The 17,605-nt window shown below is 35.2% G+C and overlaps 1 long non-coding RNA gene across 2 annotated transcripts in view; it reads right to left on the bottom strand.

Annotated features, from left to right (window-relative positions):
* Positions 1-5,463: 5,463 nt before the first annotated feature.
* LOC116176933 overlaps positions 5,464-17,605 on the bottom strand; it is a 213,897-nt gene continuing 201,755 nt past the window's right edge. For both annotated transcript variants that reach the window (XR_004146559.1, XR_004146558.1), the window contains exon 6: positions 5,464-5,524. This is a non-coding gene — a long non-coding RNA (uncharacterized LOC116176933). The remainder of the gene's footprint in view (positions 5,525-17,605) is intronic.

The following is a 17,605-nucleotide window of genomic DNA, read 5'->3' as shown; positions in this document are numbered from 1 at the left end:
GATTTTTGGCAAAAAAGGAAGGTTATACACTGCCTCTTTTTGAGGCCCGAGAAAAAAATTGTCTCAGATCGACCCGGAAAAAAAATTTCTTATAGAATGTGGCCTGTCGAATCCATAATTTCAAACAGTTCCAAGATTGGGCTACTAGTTCAAAAGTTACAGCCCTTTGAATTTTTTTTCGAAATTGGTTTCTAGTCTATAACTTTTGATTGAGAAGTCTGATCGAAAAAGTACGAATTGTTTTGGATTCTACGCACCAAAATTAATAAGCAAAACTGTTTTCCCGAGAAATTTTGGTGCAGTCGATTTTTGGTAAAAAAGGAAGGTTATACACTGCCTTTTTTTGAGCCCCAAAAAAAAATTGTCTCAGATCGACCCGGAAAAAAAATTTTCTTATAGAATGTGGCCTGTAGAATCCATAATTTCAAACAGTTCCAAGATTGGGCAACTAGTTCAAAAGTTACAGCCCTTTGAATTTTCTTTCGAAATTGGTTTCTAGTCTATAACTTTTGATTGAGAAGTCTGATCGAAAAAGTACGAATTGTTTTGGATTCTACGCACCAAAATTAATAAGAAAAAGTGTTTTCCCGAGAAATTTTGGTGCAGTCGATTTTTGGTAAAAAAGGAAGGTTATACACTGCCTTTTTTTGAGCCCCGAAAAAAAAAATTGTCTCAGATCGACCCGGAAAAAAAATTTTCTTATAGAATGTGGCCTGTAGAATCCATAATTTCAAACAGTTCCAAGATTGGGCTACTAGTTCAAAAGTTACAGCCCTTTGAATTTTCTTTCGAAATTGGTTTCTAGTCTATAACTTTTGATTAAGAAGTCTGATCGAAAAAGTACGAATTGTTTTGGATTCTACGCACCAAAATTAATAAGAAAAAGTGTTTTCCCGAGAAATTTTGGTGCAGTCGATTTTTGGCAGGGTGTGTATTGTGTATATTAGTTGCAATAATCTAAGTTACTTATTAATACAAAGCGGAGATGTTAATTCAACTACTCCCGTATTACAAAAGCATGCATATGAGATGGTTGCCGTTACATACAGTTTTTTTTGTATGAGTTAAAACAATATATAGTAAAACTAGCTATACACTTGCAACAAATATGTATATGATAAATTTTATAATTCTTCATAGCTATCCCTATACGTATTATAGTTTTTGATAGCTATTATTATATTTTGAATTACCTTTAACATACATTTTTCTCCGTGATTTAATCGAATTCACTTGCATTATTATTGTTACGATATGATCATAATGTAGGTACTTTTTATAGGCGTATACAATGATGACGTCTTTCCAATAATGAAACTTTCTTCTACGGGCACACAGCGACGACGGGTTGTTTTAAGAAAAACTGCACAAATTCTAGCATCGGGAAAGCATTGGAAAACGCCAATGTGACCTTTAAATTGACAATCGTATAATACAAGCACCCTCTAAGCTATGCTTTCTCTTGTAGAAATTCCAACAAAAGGCTTTGTTCGAAATTGAGATGTCTTATGTTGAGTTTTTGCATCCACATTTAGAAAGTTTACCTACGAATATAACGTAAATGGCATTGAATTTGTTGCTTTGAGCAGAATTTACGGAAAAATGATCTACTTATCTATAATGGTATGTAGGTACGTTACACACATTGAATTGTGGATGTGTTTTGAAGAAAGCAGGGGATTTTCTGATTAAGTACAGGGTGGCCAAATAACAATGCGAGATGCAGTTTTCGCGAGCTTGTTTAGGCATTATTTAGCTACTTTTTCATAAAAAGAAAATCGAACCAATCCATTTAATTTTTTTGAGAAAATTAACTATTTCTGTCGGAATGGCGAAAAAAGCCCTCAAGCGGTGATATGTGAAAGTGAGTGAAACTAAAAAAACTTCAAATATTATAATATTTGTGACTGAAGAATAGCTCTTTTGAACTAACCCGAGTTTGTTTAAATCGGCTTAGCCGTTTGGAAGATACAGGGTGTTTTTTACGGAAATCTTTGAATACCCCCCACCACTTCATTTTGAGAGATACGGCAAAAATTGCCAAACAAAAAAGGTTCAGATTATCGTCGACTTCAAAGACCGGACATTTTTTGTTAGGTTAATATAGCGGAATTCACAGAAACATCACTTTTTTAGATTCCAGATTGCAGCTACGCCCCCTAGCGGCAATTTCAGAAACTTAAAAATATTTTCCAGGTTTTTCTCGTGGCCGTTTTAGTAATAACTATTTTTACCGCAAGCCTCTAAGGTTCTCAGATACAGTACCTCGTATTCTTAGTTGGCCACCCTGTACATATTGGGATTGGGCCCGCTACAATTGCGAACAGACATAAACTATGTTTTTGCCACGTGACGAAAAAGCAAACAGCAAAGGAGTGCACAGAACGCTGTAATTGGCCATATCTTTATTTGATATAAGAGATATCAAAAATATCTGAAACCCTTTCGGTTACCACTCCCTACCTCAATACTTTAAAGTGGCTTGTCGCATTTACTCCTTTTTTGGAAAGAAAATATCAATACTGGATTTGATTTCATTATTATAAAATGTAATTGTGAAATAAGGAAATGATCTTGTAGGAAGAATTACATAGTTAGCCGTGTGATGTATCACAAACGTTAAACTTAATGTGCACGTTATCTGCCAAAAACGATATTTTGCGTTATCTAAAATGGGCAAATAACGGTTTCGACAATATAACCTGCACGTTAAGTTTTACGTTGGTGATGCATGACAGGAGTGGATATGTTATTACGTATATAATTTGGTTTTGACGAATTAAATGACGAAAAACGAGTTTTTTTGTTTTATTTAATACCTTTTCTTCGTTTTATATGTTGAATCCATATCTACCCTTTCCGATCCAGACAAGATGCCTCCCCCCAAAAGTCCCCCACAGCGAAATCAATGCTAAAAAAAAACAAAAACGATGCACACTTAACAGAAAGTACAAAGGAGTCGATCAAAGAAGCCTACGGGCAAACTGAAGATCCCTTTGTGCTACCTGTTGATAGTTTGGTTGTTTTTGTGGAAAATGCCTTATTATGAAAATGAAAGATTTACGAAACATGTTCAATCTTTAGTTAATGATTTAGGTTTGATAAATCCATTTCTAAAGGAAAGGTCTTAGATTCACACTGCAACATTAATATTTAAGCAATGGTAGTAACACACACTCTAACATATAATCAGGAACTTTTTCAGCAATTGATCACAGTTTTGGTCATCCAAAGATCTTATCCACTCCTGGAATACTATAGATTGCCTTTTTGATAGCAATTATTTTCCCATCCTCATTGCAGATAATAAACTAAAAAGAGCTAATGCTATCGCTAAATGGAAAACTGCCAGTGCTAATTAGCCATTATTTAGCTTATGTGTCAAAGAAAAAACAGACCAATTAATCTTCACAAATACTATTGATGCAGCAGCAACTACATAATTTTCTCAGCTGAGGAATGTTTAGGAAAACTCACCATTAACGATTAACCCCTTTAGAAAAACTGTTCCCTGGTTGAACGATGCCTGCATATTAGCAGTAAAAGAGTCCAAGAGGGCGCTAAACAAATATCGTAGAACTCAAACGCGACCGGACCTAATCAAGTTTAGGAGACTAAAAAGGGAAAACTAAGCGAATACTCAAAGCAAGTAAAAAGGCGTCCTGTCAGTTCAATAACCTCAGAGACTCCAGTCAAGTTCAATTTTGGTCGAAAATAAAGAAAATGAAAGAGTACTCTATTTCCCATAAATTCCCAGCACTCAACCATGAAGGAAAAATTATTACAGATAAGACCAATATCCTCGCTCAGCACTTCTAGCACAAAACCAAAAACATGCTGAGTAAACATTTAAATTTAGATCCAAATCCGCCCCTCCAATTTCGTAAAATAAGCCTCTAAAGCGAGGTGTTTTACTTCGATAGTAATAAATTAAGATCTTAGTTGTTAGTGCGAAGCGTATTTCATTTTTTTCACGTATAAAAATTCTGTTGTTACTAACATGGGGGTTTTAATTTTAGTCATTCATTGCACACAAACTTTGGACTAAATTGAATTCGCAAAACTGGGAATCGGGTCAATTTGTGATCATTATTATTATTGCAAATCAAAATTAGTGTAAGTATTGAATATTTGTGGGCACAACTTTTGACTTCACAGGAGGGAGCGTCAACTAAGTATATTTAAAAGTGATTAATATACCAATCAGCTTGGTGATTGTTTCAAATTCTAACCAATCAGATGATTGTGATCATGTGATTAAAAGTGAAAATGATGAATGAGTGATTAAAAGCTAGGTAGCTTTTCACCGGCGATAAAAATGCCTGTAGGAATGCGTAAAATATATAGTGGTTTTAAAATTTACTGTCTGTTATTAATATCCCTAAAATACACTCGAAATTGGTTTTAAATCAGGATAATTTTATTTTTAATACACTCAAATTTTGTTACCTCCTGGAAACTCTCGATCAACAGCTAAAGCTGTCGCGATTTTATCACACTTTTGGTCTCTACTTTTTTTGCGTTGCAACAAAACTCTCGTGTAAAATAGTATATTGAAAGACAAGTGTTACAATGCGACCTATTGTAATACGACTATCTTGTGGCACGAGTGGCGACGCGAAGCGTAGCCACGAGTGTCCGCAAGATAGGAGTATTACAATAAAGCATTGTAACACGCGTTTTTCATACTATTTTTTCTATTTCGGTGCTTTAATTTAATTAAAAAAATCATTATCAGAAACTATAGGGAACATTAGAACTAACATGTTTTATGTTGGGAACACTTTTTATGCCGTTAAGTTTTAGGTTGGCAGCGTAGTAAGACTGACATTTTGAAGTTCAAACATGGAAGTACCCAACGAAGTACCTACTTGTACTAACTAGTAACTGCCAACTTAAGAGATGAGTTACCAAAGAAAACGACTATAATCACTGTCTTTGTACAACTGTTTTAGGCCGAAAACAGTTGTACAAAATCATCATTGTGACACCGAAATAGAAAAATAAAATTATCCAATTAAAAATCAGGCTCTTGTGTATTTACCCCCGACAAATTATGCATTTCAAAGAAGCAAAAGCAAAGCGTTCAAGCAAAACAAAAAAAGGTCCTGGTTTTACTACGAATAACACGAATTGTGCAAAAAATACTCAATATGAAGGACAGATTGAACTTTTTCTTTTTCGAAATTCGGAATTCCACCCATCGGGTGGCCAGGTATACAACAGTAACGTGGGCATCCAAGATTGCGAAATACTTTCTTAGTAGTTACGGAATATTAGACATTTTTGGTGCCCCAGCCCAGAGCGGTATCTGACAAGGAAAGTCCGATTTTCAAGAAATTGAAATTCGTTTCCGTTCAGGTTTCCGTGAGCACGACAATTATGTTCCTTGCCCGCGCTTAATTTCTTTCAATACTTTTCAATAAAGTGCGGTAAAATTGTTTAGATAGAACATGTACTTACCAAAGCTAATGAGAGCAGCAAGTAGAGAAGACTTTCAAGAATTTTCGTCATTTCGCGAAATCTGTAAAGAAAGTGAGAGTATAATTTAAGCTTCAAATGGTCTTTTTTGGGTATAGAATCATTTATTTATTTTATGAAAATATATATTTATTAACTTTATCACATATTCGGCGCTTTCACAATATATTCTTTAGATTTCCTTTTTTTATGTCAAAAAAATCAAATTAACGGCGAATTACTATAGATACGCAAGTTTTCAAAATGTCAACAGTATGGAGAATTGTTTGCTTTTGCAATTTATGAAAAACGAAGTACCACATTTACAAACGCCCCTTATTGTACAATATACGGTCGCTGCACTTTTCAGTTTTACGTACGAAAGTATAAACAATTCCAATGAAATGTAAGAGGGTAATTTTAACTCTAATTTATTCACATATGAGTATATGCCCCCAAGACATCAAAAGACTGGCCAGCAAATTAGGGTCGAACATAATTTCCCTGGAAAATATGGTTCGTGGGCCGCGTGTCACGAAACTCTATCAAATTTGTAAGTTGTACATTTGTCAACGTAATCATTCAAATGGGAAACTTTGCTAAGGACATTCGTCAATTCATTTAGTAGTCATGAATGACGTTATACTTGATGCTAATCATGCACTACTAATTTCTGTTATCACCCCCATCTTATGAATTGAGGTTGCTTTATGAACCTTAAACAAAACCATAAATCAAGTAATTATATTACGGTCCTTCATAAAATATTCGAAGTGCAAATGGCGCTGGTACGAAATGGCTTACTTTATACGCTTCATTTGGGGGTAAGTGTTAGTTTACCGTCCACTATAACAGTTTATGGCCCACTTTGTGTTTTAATCAATGGTCGGGTATTGTTGTTTGACAGCAACAACAAGTGTTTATGAACCAGCGCTATTAGCTTCCAGGGGGCTGAAATTAATAAATTACCGCAAACGATTGATTTGCGCTCTGTGCGGGCAAATTGCTCGCTATCGAAGCGAATCACGTAACTTGAGACGCTAAAAATTACGGCTCAATTAAAATTTCCCAAAACTTTTGGTTTAGAAGGAATTAATTTGATTTCAAAACAATTATTTTCGAGCTTCAGAAGTTGTGCAAATTTAAATTATTATTTAAAAAAATTAAAACTTTGTAGTGTTTCCTCAAATATGACGGAGAACACGCAATTTTAATTTGCAAATTAAGTAACCGCATTTAACTCGATATATAAAATTATAATTAGAGGGAGTATTCCAGTTACAAAAATTCCTGTTTCATCGTTCATGTAGGGACAGCAATCACCTCATGTTTTCGTGAAAGTTTCGATTAGACAATTAAATTAGCTAATGGAATTTTTATTGGCGCGCCTAAAATTCGCAGATGTAATTTTGCGTGACTACCAAATATTAGGCTGTAATGGAGACATTCCGCTGTCTTCAATCTAATTTGGATTAGGCACTTTTAGTGTGTTTCACCATTATATGCCTCTCCACATTCGATAAAGTAAACACTGATACCTACTACGCTTAATTCCTTTATTTTCTTTGGCTCTGATAACCCAGTAAGGGAGAAAAGTAGTCGGTGATTTTCGATACGTCGCTTCTTCTGTTTTCGAACATAAAGTTAAATTCAATTTCCCCGTTCCTCCGTCTTTGCAAAGAATAGAAATAATTGAGCACCTTTACTTTTCAACCGTTTACTTTTAGAGCCGATTACAAAGTCATGGAGTGCATTATCATTTAAAACACTGGCATCAAAGGACATGCTTACATTTTGTATGTTTTATCATCGTCCATTTACTTTCCTTTTGGGAAAATGTCTCCGCCCATAAAAGAAAAATAAATAGTGGTTTCCTTGAACATCGCCACAAAAATCTCCAACAATTGGAGCAGGAAACAACTACACAGTATTGATGTAAGCTAGCAATCTTTGATAAAAACGTTTTATTTTATTTTCCTTTTAGTAGCGTAATCGCCCTGGTTCCAATTTGGTGAACGCTAGTTAGACCCTAGAATCCAGATAACATTGAATATTTCTGTAATATACCAGTATTGTATGTATTCAATATACCTAGAATATATATGTGCATTGTAAGATATACTAGGGATATGCGAATGGTAATATCTCAGATATTCTGAGAATAAACTTAATGTATTCTAAATATCCTTAGAACATGATGCATATGTACCACTTAGGATATTATGAGAATCAACTTACAGAATATTCTTAGTTTATTCGGAATATTCTTTGTAAACGATTTATATATACTATTTAGAATATTCTGAACATAAACTTGAAAGAACGGTATCTGTTTCTTTTCAATACTCTTAGAATGTGATCTACTCATCACGACCCGTCATACGCTCTTATAAGGACGATACATCACATATTCCCATTTATTTATCCTGGAGGTGATGTACACTGCATATAAGTCACTTATTTACATTAAAAGTGCATAATTTACTACCTATAATAAAATCAATTTTTAATTGAAAATAAGTGCCTAACGAACTATTTACCTAAAAGAGACATTTTGTGTATTGTAATTAAGGTTTGAAATTGACACGTGATTTTGTCAAAACGAAAAATGGCGTTTGGTATATCAGATTATTCAATACCGAATAAAGGAATATATTAATAGTGTGTTTTCAGTATATTCAATACTGAATATCCTGGGAATATGCCAATCAAACGTATATATTCATAGAACATGGATATTTGGAATATTCATTTACCTCTAGCTATTATATTCTAAGAATATCCAGTGCTATCTGGGGTACTAACATTGCACAGTTGCTGAATCAGGGAAGAAGTACCAAATATACGAACTTTTCAACAAAACTACCGTTAATATCGCCCGTTTGTCAATCAGTCATCCACCTTAATGATTCAGATCGCAGCCTTGCGACCACATACAAAGCTGCAGTATTGTTACTTAAAACTTTTAGTAACGCTCAGCAAACCCAATTAATTTAATACTATTAACGTAAATGGGCAAGATCAATGATATTTAACTAACTTAGGTTGTGGATAATGTAATAAAAATTGCGCAAGACCAAAGGTACTAATTCATCCCTGCCCTGATTCTCGAAACAGGGTCACTTCCTTTGTCGTGATATTTTTTCCTCAGTTACCAAAATCCGATTTTGAACATATCAAGTAACTGTTGACCTCCCCCCTTCTAACGTGTATAAGAACCTCACCCCACCCATCAGTGAAAATGGTGCGGTTAGTACCGTTCGTTGTAACGATACATAGCTCCAAATTTGGTTATATTTTTTCGAATTTTATAGGGATAGGTAAAGTTCGGGTTTTTTCCTCCATTTTTTCAAGGTTCGAACAATTTAGGCTGATTCAAGTTTGAAGGCCAGGGGATCTCGGAAACCGTAGTTTAAATTTGGCAAAGTTGCGTATTTTGACGCTTAACAAAACGCCGTTTTGAAACAAAAAATTCCGACTACTTTTGTAGATATCTGGCAAAAACGAAAGTTTGCAAAATCCTTTTTATTTTTTACTGAACTTTAAAAAGATATTCCAAAATAAATGATATTATTATGGCCACTTTTTTCTCATTTCAAAAATGTAAGTGTCACTATTTTTAAATAAGAAATTGCGTTATTAATTCGTAAAAACGCAGAAAACTACGAATATACACTACCTAAGACAAGGTTTACCACGCAAAAAGAAGATAAGAAGATAAGAAGAAGAAAAAATTAATTATAAAGATTCTGTTTTCACGAGTTTTTAGTCTAAGTAGCCTTTAGACTATGTTTTTCTTTTATCATAGTCCATGGCTACTTAGACTAAAAACTCGTGAAAACAGAATCTTTATAATTAATTTTTTCGCGTACAAGAAGAGGTAGAATAATCGTTTCACACGATTTAGATGCAGAATTTATATCTCTATAACTTTTATTTGAAGTATTTTTGTGTAAAATAATTAGGAAACGTTTGCGCAAAGAAATAGTTATTTACATATGAGTATGGTAAATCAAGGTTTACGTTAACGAGTGAGATGTTTACTGCCGAAGCGTAGCTGAGGCAGGAATTTCGAAACGAGTAACGTAAACTGATTTGACATACAAATAATGTAAAACATTTTATTTCATACTGCTCTATTTCTATTAAAATACCATTTTGATTAGAATGTTGTAGGTACACATCAAAATAAAAGCAACAGTCGATCACTTGATTTGTTTGATCTGACATTAGTTTGACAAATATCAATGCATACGTTTAGATGGATGTCAGTTGCGGTTGCTAGACAAAATTTCCAGTCTGGTAAAAATTTTCAGTCTGGTAAAATACGATTTACCAGACTCAAATCAGTCTGGGAAAGCGGCGATTACTAGATAGTATGAAATAAAAGTAATTTCCCATGTTAAACGCCTATGTTCCACTTTTCGATTTACACCCTGTACAATTTAATTAAATTTACTATCTAGTTATCTAATTATCGAGAGGTTAAGTAGTATGCCACAGAAGTGGTTTGCGTGATTTTAAGACATACCTTCACACTACGTTTATCTGAAGAGCATGCGTGTAACAAGAGTTAAATTTCGGGGCAGATCTCTAAAAATGATCAAAGTCCTCGTGTGAGATCGAAGGGACTTCAGCGCATTTTTGTGTGGCAGATCAGTGTTTTATTAGCCAATATTGACTCCACCATCAATAAGATCTTGCCGAAAGCTACCACGTTCACTTTGTCGGTACCATTTTCTCACTTACCGTGCACTCGCAATTCGCGTTTGAAGTTTTGACTCCACCATCAGTAAAATCCTTTGGGGGTTACCATATTCCCTTTGTCGACACCCACTTCTGATCACCCGCAACAATTCGGATTTGAAGTTTCGACTCCACCATCAGTAAGATCTCGTCGGGGGTTACCACATTCCCTTTGTCGATACACAGTTCCGACGTCCCGTTCATTCGTAATTTACATTTTGGTAGATTTCGCTAAAATCCCGGCATAAAATCGTATTCAACTTTTGGGTACTTCACATAGCTCGACCTTCTATTAGTGACACGAGAAAGAGAGACCGCGATGCGCGCTGTAAGAAACTTTTGGGCGCCCAAAGTCGACTACCCCTCGAAGCGCGCCGCGCAAAAGGTGGTTTATTTCGCCCCTAGGAAAAAAAAACAAAATTCCGCCACGCAGGAGTTGTGCGCGTTGACAAGATCTTCCCGACGACACCAATTTGAAAACAATCGGAGAAAAACTGTAGAAGAAGATAGATAAAAACTGAAAAATCTCCAGGTTAGTATAATACGCTCGGGGATGACGTCCAGATGTCGTCGTCTCCAAATCTTGTAGCCCCATCCCTAACGTTCTTAATTACACAGCCCCGATAGTTACATGTACACTCCTTGTCTTTTTACAAGCATTTTTCTACGGGCGCGCATTTACTGCCAGCCAGCCAGCCAGCCAGCCAGCCAAAGTGAGATTAAAAGCTACTTTTTACAAAAAAAAATTTTTGCAAAAATGCGCTAAAAAGCGTTAGTTAAATTTAGCCCGCGAACTTCGTATTACTGCCTACTTGGGAAAATCTCGTTTGCCTTATATTGGACATAGGTACGCTCGGTGGCGCCTCACCTCACTCCACTATAATTATATCTATGTAGGGGTATGAAATACACTATTACGTCATAAGGTTGTAAGATGAGTAAGGTAAAACCCAAAACGACGTTTGTTGACAGTTTTGACATTTGTAGATAATTACCCTCATAATTATCACTCCCAAACGTACATTATCCATTTTAATTTGCTTCATTACCAACACACTTTAAATTATATGTTTAGACCTCATTATCGGCGAGGTCGTAGAAAAAAAATAATACGAGCATCTCATCTCAAAAAAACGCAAATCATATTTATTATATGCAATTTACGTCAAAATTTGGGTAGATCTAAAAAATGACATAAATACTACACGACATGACAATGTGTATCTTCCAGGTATGAATAACATAGACAGTTACTCAAATGGCAACACGAAATTAATGTAGAATTACAAAGCAATTACCTTGAAAGGTTTATTAACGATATAAAAAAGGGTCGATATAGCTTTATTTGCAATTAAAATGTTTGCACTATCGATCCAACTAACTATGCACTGTTTGTCGTGCCCGCGAGCGTGGGTTGGTACTATGTACACATTGTGCTCTTTACCGTACATGCAAAATATACAACAAAATGAACGTGATAATCAAATAGTGAAAGTAAATATCCTAGTTTTTCTAGAAACAATTTTACTATTTAAATATTTAACAGGAAATAATTGAATTCCATAACCAACGCTGTGTTTATAGATCTAAAAGCGAAATCCGCAGCTCGTATTATTATATTACATTATTATCCGTTCAAAAGGCAAATATTTGTCCAATATAGAGTAAAGCAAACCTATAATACAGTACATTTTACAATAGGGATAATTGTATAATGTACTCGAGTATCATTAAATATGTTTGCAGATAAGGACAAGCAAAAAAATTGGAGAAGAAGTAATAATGCACAAACTCAAAGTTAAAGGAATTGGGATCTCTGCATTTTCATTTAATTGTAAAATGAAAAGGGTCGCCAGAAAAACGACAGAAAAGTTTGAAGTTGTAATTTAAAAAGACCATTTGTCAGCATTTGCGGTTATAGGTGTGGGAAGGGTGATTGCAGAGGACAGGTGCCAGCTACGCTATGGAAAGATTTTGTAATTAATGCGTTCTAGAATATCTCGATAAATCGCTGCAGTACTAAATAAGGTTAATTTGCTCGCCCTTTATGCACAATTAAGAAACAATTTAGATGAGACTAGTACGCGACTGTACACGTACAGTCTGTTACAGGCAAATGGAATGTGTAAATAAACATAATCCATGTTATGAGTAAATCTTAAATAAAGCGAAATGGTATGAAAACCGCCTAAAAGGGAAGCTAATAGCTTTAGTTCGTTGAGAATATATCAGTAAACCAAAATGTAAATTCAAATTACACTCGAGTTCACTCACACATTACAATTTAAGAACATTTTAACAAAATCATTATTTCGAAATGCTACTAGGAACTATTCTACTTGACAGTCGTACAAATTAGAATGCTGAAGATGTCACTCATTTTACAGTTCGTAGATTAAACAGTGTGTGCCAACGGCTTTTTGTAAGGCGGATAGGCAGGTAGGAGGTTAGGGCACGACCTTGCTCTTGGGTGGAGAAACCTCTCCTAAAGACGGATGCGTTCTACGGAAGGAACCAACGGCATAGGATACGGAAAGATGGGCAATCTCAGAGGAGCCTACCCTATTAAAGGTCATTATCGACATCCTCAGAAACGCTGAAAAAGCACTCTTTAATATGACCCTCCCTGAGAAGAAATGTTCCGGAGGAGAATGCTCACGTTCGGATCTCCGGATGGGTATTATCCCAGGTAGTCCAGGCTACATAATATTTTTTGACAAAAAAAAATCAAACCGGGTTAATCATGCAGGTGAAATGATTAGGGAAAAATAATTAAAACAGCTGAATTTTTCCGCGGGTGAAATCCCGGGGGTTGAAAGGGGTGGAAAGTGGTATTTTGCAATTTTTGGCAAAAGTATTAGTCTTAGACGAAAATATTCAATGTAAAAGTTATAGGGAATAAAAAAATGAACGACTTTTGTATCTGCACTATTTTCACATAACCTCCAATTTTCCTAGAAATACTGGAAAAACTGTTGTTTTCGATTTTTATTCATATTTTTGTCAAAAAACAGTCATAGGAGTTTCAAATTTGGTGGAAACATAGCTTGTTTTATGATAAAAAAGGAGAGCCCGTAAAGTTGAATCGTTTCTGAGATCTCACGATTTCTGAAAAAATCACCTCTTTTTCAAGGGGATGAAGGCTTATATTTTAATATTGTCTCCATTTTTTATCATAAAACAAGCAATGTTTCTTCCAAATTTAAAACTCCTATGACTTTTTTTCACGTGTTTTCCGGTTTTTCTGGGAAAATTGGAGCTTATGTGAAAATAGTGCAGATACAAAAGTGGTTCATTTTTTATTCTCTAAAAGTCTTAAATTAAAAACTTTCTCCTAAAGTTAATAGTTTGGCCAAAATTTGCAAAACTCTACTTTCCACCGCTTACAACCCCCGGGATTTCACCCGCAGAAAAATTCAGCTGATTTAATTATTTTTCCCCAATTTCTAATCATTTCATCTGCATGAAAAACCCGGTTTGGCCCGGTAACTAATTTCTTTTGAAAATAAATTATTTTAGAGCTATTTATCCCGAAAGAGTTACATGTGAGAGGAGAGGTAAAAGAAAGAAGGTAGGCGACAATTCATGTCTAAGGGCTCTAAGGCTAGATACCTGGAATAGATCAATGAACAGAAAAGGAAAACTAGAAAATATCGTGAGCGAAATGAAGAGATACAAAATTGGCATGCTAGGTATGAGCGAAGTTATGTAGGTGGCCAGAAGAAAGACAGTTTGACGCAGGAAATAAGAAAATGGTTTACAAAGGAGAGCAGAAAAGAAGGAGTAACAATTTTGTTAAAAAAGAGGTGACGAGTTGACCGGTAGACGCCCTTATAATTCATGTGTACCAGTATCAGACCACGAGGAAGAAGATGTGGATAAAATGTAAGATCAAATTGAAAATGTTTACGAGGAAAACGGGAAATTGGATTAGTGTACTGGGGAAGGGAAGACAAGGAAAAAATGGTAGGTGACTTTGCTTTGGATTGGGAAGAGGAATGAAAGAGGTAAAAAGCTTGTGGGGTTTTGTGAAGCGCAAGATCTGTGGATAGCTAATATTTGGTTTGGACATCACAAACGGACACTCTACAAATGGACGAGTCCGCGAGACAGAGAAGAATCAAATAGACAATGTTGTTGTCAACCAAAGGTTTAAGAACAATGTCGTGCAGATTTACAATAGAAATGTAGCATTAAGAAGTGGGTAGGAATGTTCAAAACAGATGCCATTTTCTTAAGAGTATGAAGGGCTTGGAAAAGCACCCACCAAGTTCAGACGTAAAGGAAGAATTGGCGCAACATTAAAGAAGTAGTAACAAATCCCCTGAAAGATGAGGTGGAAAAGCAACGCAAAGAGCGAGTAAGAAAGAATGGATATCAAACGAAATTCTGGACAAGATTGATGACTGAAGGAAATGGAAAATTACTGGGGAAGCACAGAATAAGTATAAGAAGAGAATGTGATAACGCAACAGTGGATGGAAAGCAAGTGCTTATAGAGGAAATGGATAAACAAGAACGTATGGAGGCAATGTACAAAACCGCAAAGACACAGACACCACCAAAACCAATTCGTAAAAAAGGCTTAAACAGTAAAGACGGAATAATATCATCAAGTATAGAGGAAAATAAAAGAGGAAAGAATATATTGAGGAGTCGAATAAGATGCAGGAAGATGGTTTAGGGGTGGAGAATGAGTCGCAGTGTAAGGACGACAGTAAAGGACCAGAGATTATGAGGTGTGAAGTAGAAAGAGCAATTAAAGATCTCAAGGATAAGAAAGCGATTGGCTGTGATGGTTTTCCTGCAGAGGCATGAGACCAATGTGAATATAATATTTAATACAGGTATTTGGCTACATGTTATCAAGAAAACTACATTCATTACGTTATGATGCAAAGAAATTTAAGGTTTGCATAAGCCATGTGGCGAGGAAAGACGTATTTTAAGATCAATACGAAGACGGAAAGCAGTGTGGATAGCCATATTTTATGGTGAGACTGTTTGATGAGAAGGATTATCGAAGGAAGGGAGAAAGAGGAAGACCAAAAACCTGACTATTAACGAATGTAATCGGAAGAACTGGTTACCGCCAACTAAAGCAGGCGGCTCGGGATAGAAGATAGTGGAGAATCAGCTACTGCATGTCTTAGGACAGTTCCACACAATAATAATAGTGCACCACTATTTTAGAGCACATTTAAACTACATTTAAACTATAAATACGGCCTGTATCTACAATATTCCAATTGCAAGATCAGGCTTTGTGAGAAAAAAATTTGAAGAATTTGTATCATACTCTGAACGTTGAGCTTTTCCTGGCCATTTTAAATCATGTTAAAGCTTACTATCTGTAACTTAACAAAGTCCTTTTTCTGTATTCCTAATGCCCTAATTGCGAAAATGCTTTGTCCGTTATAAATAAAATGAGGATTGAGGAAACAATATCAGGTATGTAGGTCAAGTAAAAAACGGTTTTATTGTTATTGAAAATTTAAAATAGCAATTTGAAGTAAGTACCCAATGCCACACGGGAACGTATTGCAGGTAAAAGGTTCGCGTGCAGCTGCACCAACATAAGGGCTGATGTATTATTTTAATGCAATCGAGACCGCTGCAGGTGAGCTTAAATAATGGTAAAGTAGCGCAAAGTGCGTTCCATTAAAAGTAATTTAAACCTGAAAGCTGATTATTCTTATCCTTCAGGGCTGGAGTTATAAACTTTCGCAAAACAACGTCTTTGGAGTGCTCTATAATTTATACCTCATTAAAATATTGCACCCATTCAATGAAATATAATGATGTAAATTAAATAGAGCATCCCATTGCTGTTGCATTGTGAGGTCCCTAAAGAAGGTTCTTAAAGTATGTTTATTTCAGTGTTTGTTTTGTGCTTCTCTTCACTTGAGCAAAAAAATTCGATAGAATTCTATCTACTCATTTTGATCTAAATTTATACTTTTACTTAGAGGGTTTGTGCCTCAATTTTAACGTAGCGGAATTTTTAACTTGGATAAGAATGAAAGTTTACATTAGAATTCTACTCTTTTTTGTACGAATTTCATGCTAAGAAGAACCGCTTTCAAGCTATGAGCTTGAACTACTTCCGATGCTGTTAACCTTCAACGATGAGGAATAGATACACAAAACAGTATAAAAGTCACAGTTAGATGCCAACACGATTCAAAATATCCATTAATATTCGCGACAGCAAACGATGTAATGTAAAAGTGCCGGTATTATCTGGATATCATAAAAATTTGCCAGTTTTTAGTGGTACAGAACATCTTCTGACTCCCAAGCTTCGGAGGCTTAATTTTTTTAATGGAAACCATTTTTTTCCGGTTCTGCAATCGGATTCCACACAGAAAAATAACGTTAGTTTGTAATCATACCCTTATATCTACGATGAACAAATTTTGTAGAAAGTGGAGCTCGGCAAAAATGTGTGCAGGTATTGTAGAAACTACCCTTATTGTTTAAGTGTCGAGCCCATTATTCTTAGGGGGGGTTTTCATTCAAAAAATTCTCAATTTCACAATGTTTTCACAAAAAATGAATTTATTTAGAGAAATATATTTCTAAAAAATGCCGAGAAAGCTCAAATAATTTAAAAACCTGTTTCGTAGCAGCATTAGTGTCCCAGATAATAATTAATTTATCCCTTCCACTATTTTGAACCATAATCAAGTAAGTCGTATCCAATCAGCTGGTAGTTGAATTGGATGTTTATATGATCTTTACCCGAAATCTTCATGAAACCTTCATGCTTACTTTATGTCGGGTAATTCCCAGAACAGTAGCAGTAATACGTTATCTGACTACTGCGCCCTGTCAGTTTTCCCGCCGCATTTGTCACATTGGTAATGTCTAATGACTCCTGTCATCACTGACAGATTGACATTAATCAAAAGTTCTATATAAAAATTGAAATTTGATATTAAAAAAGACGATGTCCTACAAAATAAATGTAATACAAAACTTGTCAGTAAAATGACTACATGTCTCTCTTTTTGTATATCAAGAAAATTAAATTTTCCACCAAGATCTTTTATATTCACAATGTGCCCCCCCCCCCCCTCTTAAAAGTTTCTCTGGATCCGCTATTGGGTATACCTTGATTGAAATAATGTCGGAAGATCTATCGCGTAGACAGTGTTTTCTGTTATTGCAAAATCTTACGTATTTTAATGGAAATCCTGAAATACGTATTATAAGGGTCGGCTATATTACGTACGATAAGTCAACCGCGAGTTCAGTTGACCGACATAATTGATGGGATAAGTTTTGAATCTTAACCAATCAAATTTATAATTCAGTCAGTCAACTGAATTGAGGTTAATTTAACTTTTAGTCTCTTGAAACTTATCAGATCAACTAATTTCCCTTTATTGACGAC

The sequence above is a fragment of the Photinus pyralis genome, unplaced genomic scaffold, assembly GCF_008802855.1.
Source record: "Photinus pyralis isolate 1611_PpyrPB1 unplaced genomic scaffold, Ppyr1.3 Ppyr1.4_LG7, whole genome shotgun sequence".
NCBI classification, from domain to species: Eukaryota; Metazoa; Arthropoda; class Insecta; order Coleoptera; family Lampyridae; genus Photinus; species Photinus pyralis.
Note: the sequence above shows the minus strand (reverse complement) of the source record. Positions and strands in the feature narration are given on the sequence as shown.